Source organism: Apium graveolens, chromosome 7 (genome assembly GCF_009905375.1).
Source record: "Apium graveolens cultivar Ventura chromosome 7, ASM990537v1, whole genome shotgun sequence".
NCBI lineage: Eukaryota > Viridiplantae > Streptophyta > Magnoliopsida > Apiales > Apiaceae > Apium > Apium graveolens.
The window spans coordinates 126,331,322-126,337,607 of NC_133653.1; positions in this window are offsets into that span (position 1 = coordinate 126,331,322).

Genomic DNA, 6,286 nt, shown 5'->3' on the forward strand with positions numbered 1-6,286 from the left:
ACTTGGATTGACAAATAAATGTTCCATCTAACCTTTGATTTACTTGTAATCCAAGGAAGAACTTCAGCTCTCCCATCATGCTCATTTCAAACTTGCTGTGCATTAACTTAGCAAATCTCTTACAGAGATTATCATTAGTAGACCCAAATATTATATCATCCACATAGACTTGGACTAATATAGTATCATTCTTATGTTTTTTAGAAAAGAGAGTTTTGTCTATGACACCTCTAGCAAAGCTATTTTCAATAAGAAATTCAGAGAGAGTGTCATACCATTTTCTTGGAGACTGTTTGAGACCATAGATTGCCTTGAAAAGAAAGTAGACAAAATGCAAATGATCTGGATCTTCAAAGCCAGGAGGTTGCTCTACATACACCTCTTCATCCAGCTTCCCATTCAGAAAGGCACTCTTGACATCCATTTGATAAACTTTAAAGTTTGAAAATGCTGCGAATGCCAGAAATATCCTGATGGCCTCAAGTCTAGCCACTGGAGCATAGGTTTCATCATAATCAATGCCTTCAGCTTGAGAATACCCTTTAGCTACCAGTCTTGCCCTGTTTCTTGTAACCACACCATCTTCATCTAGTTTATTCCTGAATACCCACCTAGTACCAACAGCTTTCTTGTGTACAGGCCTAGGTACCAGTTTCCAGACTTGTTGACTTTCAAACTGATTGAGCTCATCTTGCATAGCAATCACCCAATCTGGATCAGTTAGTGCTTCTTCAATCTTCTTAGGTTCCATCTCAGAAAGAAATCCTGAGAACAGACACTCATTTTGAGTAGCACGTCTAGTTCTGACTCCAACATCTGGATCACCAATAATCAACTCAAAAGGGTGAGCTTTATTCCAGACAGTCTGTCTTGGAAGATTTGATCTTGATGATTCGCCTTGAAATTCATTGTGATGTTGTGTCCTACTAGATGATCCTTCAGTATCTCCCCCTGAGTTATTGCCATGTTGACTTGAAGATTCTCCGTCAGTAGCAGTGGTATCTTCATTGTTGCCAAAGTTTCCATCACTATTACCTTGAGTATCATCATGATTAACAGGTTCTTCACCAGCAACAACCTCAGGTTCTTGACCATGTTCTGATTCTGAATCTGACGTATCATCAAACTTCAGTTTCTCAGAAGGATCTTCAGTTTGGATACTAGGGAGTTTAGTGTCATCAAATGTAACATTGACACTTTCAGTTACTTTGTGTTGATCAATGATATACACTCTATATGATCTTCTTCCATATCCAACAAAAATACCCTCATATGCCTTTGCCTCGAACTTACCACGACGATCATCTCCATCCTTGAGCACGAAGCATCTGGCACCAAATACATGAAAGTATTTGATAGAAGGTTTCTGTTCATTCAAAATCTCATAAGGAGTTTTCATGAAGTCTTTGTTGATTAGAGTTCGATTCTGAGTATAACATGCAGTATTGACAGCTTCAGCCCAAAAGTACATTGGAAGACCTGATTCACTTAACATCGTTCTTGCAGCTTCAATCAATGTACGATTCTTCCTTTCTTCCACTCCATTTTGCTGAGGGGTTCTAGGAGCTGAAAATTGTCTGGTAATCCCTTTGTCTGTACAGAATCCATTGAGAAGTGCATTCTTGAATTCTGTCCCATTATCTGACCTTATTGCTCTAACAGGGACGTTAGAATCTAACTCAATCATCTTGATATGATCAATCACAACTTGTGGTGTTTCATCCTTAGAGTGAAAAAATAAAACCCACGTATACTTGGAATAGTCATCAACTATCACAAGACAGTAACACTTCTTTGACATTGAAAGGATATTAACTGGACCAAATAAATCCATGTGCAATAATTGCAGAACACCAGTTATTGAAGATGTGTCAGTGCCTTTGTGACTTGCTTTCTTTGACTTTCCTTTCTGGCAAGCCTCACATAGTCCTTCTGGAGAGAATTCCAGCTGAGGCAGACCTCTTACCAATTCTCTTTTGACAAGAGAATTCATTGTTTTGAAATTGAGATGAGAAAGTCTCTTGTGCCATAGCCAACTCTCATCTGACGATGCCTTTGCATAGAAACAATTGATTTCAAGATTGCTTCCAGAGTTCATGTCAGCTACGAACAGATTTCCTTTCCGGATTCCCATTAAGGAGGGTTTTTCACTTTTCTTGTGCAGAATCTGACACTTCAGCTTGTCGAATAGAACATTGTAGCCGTTGTCACAGAACTGACTAATGCTAAGCAGATTGTGTTCAAGTCCTTGCACAACATATACATTTTCAATGATAACATTTCCAGCTAGCAAACAGCCATATCTTTCCGTTAAACCTTTGATGTTATCTCCAAAGGTAACCACTGGGCCAGCTTTCTCAACCACATTTGATAGCAGGGCTCTATCTCCGGTCATATGTCTTGACGATCCGCTGTCAAGAATCCACACTACCGGTTGTACCTGTTTAATGCCCTGCAATATAAATGGATTAGACCTTCTTCAGAACCCAAGCTTGGCTGGGTCCGGCATACTTGTAAAATTGGCCTTTATCAGGCAAAACAACATTCTTAATTTTAATATTCTCAACGTTCTCAATGACTGAACATTTGACCTTGTGAACAGCCTTGACAAATTTCTGTTTAGGCTTAGGCACAAATGTCTCCTTTCTAGCTTTAGGAGGACTAGCAGTCTTAGACCTATCATGCTTTCTATTATTCACATGCTGACGAGGAGTAGTCTTATCATTAGAAACATGCTTACCATTAAAATAAGCAAACATCAGATTAAAAGCACAAGACATACAATCAGGAACACCACATGCTTTATGAGAAGGATTAACAATAGGCAACTTATGCATGGTAGACATGGCATTTGTGTTATCCAACTCATGTGTGTCTGAGTTAGTCTCAGTTGCTTTCACAACCTTGACTGGAACTTTTGACACACTTGACTTGGAGACAGCTTTCCCATTAGCATTATCTTCAGCACAGATTTCTTCTTGAATAATAAAAGAGGTCTCATCAAATGGTTCAGCAATTGATTCTTTATAGAGGGGTTCATCAACACCCTTAAGCACATGTGGTACTTCCCTGCCTTTAGCACAGACATGAGGAGGGGAGTTTATGCCTAATTTTCCAATAGCAACATTGTAATCATAACCTATACCAGATGTTTGATTAACAGCTTGCTTATTGTAAAACTCTTTGGACTTCGAACAAGAATTAAAGTAAGCTTTAACCTTAGCCTCAAGACCAGTGATCTTGTCTTTAAGAATAGTTTCAAGTTTTCTATAACAGTCAACTCTATTCTCTAGAAAAGACACTTGATCTTTTAATTTATCTTGATTAATGTGTACAAGTCTTAATTCATTGACCTCTTTCTCAAGGTCTTTGATTTGTTGATTTAACAATTCATTATCACGACGAGCACAATCTAAGGAACCTCCTAGATGATAAACTAATTCAGCATCAGTAAATTTTACCTCTTTTCTTGACGATGAGGTGCTTGCATCACTAGCCATGAGAGCAAGATTCCCAACTTCTTCATCTTCACTGTCAGTATCATCCCAGCTTCTTCCCTTTGCCAGGTAAGCCCTTTCAGATTTACTCTTCTGATTAGAATCGTAAGAGTTCTTCCTAGCTTGTTTTGGCTTCCTGCATTCTGTGGCAAAGTGTCCCAACTCATTACAGTTGAAGCATCGAATGGTGCTTCGATCAACCATCCCTGTTTTATACCCACCACTGCTGGTGTTAGAGGATGAAGATCCACCTTTCTGGAATCTGTTGTAGTTGGACTTGTACTTGAACTTGGGATTCCTTTTGAATCTGACATTTGAGAATCTCTTGACAATCAGGGCCATTGACTCATCCTCCAATTGCTCCAGTTCTTCCAAGGAATAATAATCATCTCCTGATTGATTTGTAGTAGGAGGATCAAATTCTGCTACTATCACATTATCTTCAACCTTGGAAGACTGTACCATTCTTTCTGACTGTTGAGATTGTTGTTGATATTGTGGTTGTTGTTGTTGTTCATCAGCTACTAGAGCAGTAGACGTGCTGACCACTCTTCCTTTCCCGTAAACTTCCTTCTGCTGAATCTGCTCCAACTCATAAGTCTTTAACACACCATAGATCCTTTCCAAAGAAATCTCACTCAGATCTCTTGCTTCTCTTATGGAAGTGATTCTATGTTCGAGATGAGTTGGCAGTGTTAAAAGGAACTTTTTGTTGACCTCCCTGATGGAATAGTATTTACCATTAATGTTCAGGTTGTTGATCAATGCATTGTACCTCTCAAACACTTCAGTGATTCCTTCCCCTGGATTGGATTTAAAGTATTCATACTCAGAGGTTAGGATTTCTAGTTTGTTCTCCCTAACTTCCTCTGTGCCTTCATTAATAATCTCAATAGTTTCCCAGATATGTTTGGAATCTTTACAATTCATCACATGTCTATTCATCAGGGGATTAAGGGAATCTACTAAGATTAATTGAAGGCTAGCATCCAGGGAAGCTTCTTCTATTTCAGCAGGAGAGAAGTCCTCAGGATCCTTCACATAAGTTCTCGCTTTGGTGATCACCACATCATTTTCTATTATCTCTGGTTCAATAACCATAGGAATTTTTGGACCCTTCTTCAACACTTGCAAATATTTGGGATTAGCAACCTGTAAAAACAGTAGCATCTTCTTCTTCCACATAACATAATTTTCTTTATCGAAAAGTGGAATTTTAACGGTTCCAACTTTTTGTGTAGTCATTATGAATTTTTTGAGTGAATAAAAAATTTAAGAAGTGAAAGAAACACAAAACTCTAGGATCTAGATTTGTACGTTAATCAGAAGGCTCTGATACCAATTGTTAGGTCCCAATTTGTTTGTAGAAGGGGGGTTGAATGCAAACAATACCGTTTAATCGAATAAAATGCGGAATAAAATTGTGAAACAAAATTCAAGTTAAATAAAACTTTTATTAAACTTGAAAGGTGTTACAACTATGGTATTGGTTACAAGGGATTAATCTCAAATCAATTATTACAAATCTAGAATAAATTCGACATGAACTTTTTCTATTTTTGTAATTAAAAGATCAAATGCTAAATGCGATTTGAGATTAAGTTCTAGGAATTTTAATCCGCTAGATTGATACACAAGAACAAGATAAATATTTCTAGTTGATTGGATTTAACTTTACAATCTAGAAATTTAATCTTGAAGAAAAGCAGATGAAAAATAAAATGTTATGCTTTTGTTTTCTGCTCCTTTTTCTCTTGTGAGTTCTATTTTATTGGATTCTGTTAGTTGATCAACAAAAGTCTTCTGCTGCTTTTATCAAACACCGAACTGAAAAATGTACTGGCATGACAATCTCTTTGGCCAGCAAGACTTTCGGTATGACAATATCTACAACTAGCAAGACAATCAAAATGAACTAGCAAGACTTTCGGTATGACTATTGATTGTCATACCGATTGTCATATTAGTTCAAATAAATTGTCTTGCTGAATTAATAACAGATTTTAATCTAAACAGAAATTCTAATAAGACAATTAAATGTATTGGCATGACTTTCGGTATGACTATCAATTGTCATACCGATTGTCATACTAGTTCAAATGAATTGTCTTGTTTTGAATTTAAGCAGATTTTAAACCAATTAAAATCTTGTAAATCCTCAATATTAATTCTAAATTAATTAATCAATTTAATTCAATTAATCAATAAATTAATCTTTGCAGATATAATTTATTTTCTTAATTAAATTATATGACTTAATTAATTAATAGAGAATTAATACTAACCCTGAGCAGCATCCATTCTTCTGACAATCTTCTGAAAATCACTGAGACTTATGAATCAATTCCGTCACTTCAATGCTGACACTCGATGTACTGTCTGGTTCATGAGTGACTAACTTCCGTGACGTTTCTTCATGTCTTGACTTTGATACTCTGATTAAATCCTTGTAATAAATGATACCCTGACGAGATCTCTGTCACTTGATTAAATCCACGATCTTGATTTATATCACTGAGGCATGATCAAATTCTTGAACTTCTTCCAGTGAACCTTCAAGTCTGCAGGTTTCTTTATCCTTTGACAGATGTTATTTTGTGAGATCTCTCTGATGATAGATCCACTATTTACTTATTACATTCTTATTTGAGTTTAGTTAAATCCTCGAATAAACGAATAGGCTATGACATATGCCTTTCACTATGCTCTCTGAGTTGGATTCTTCAGAATTTAGATTTTCAGCACTGTCAGAACTTGGCTTATCAGAACTTGACGAATCAGAACTTGAA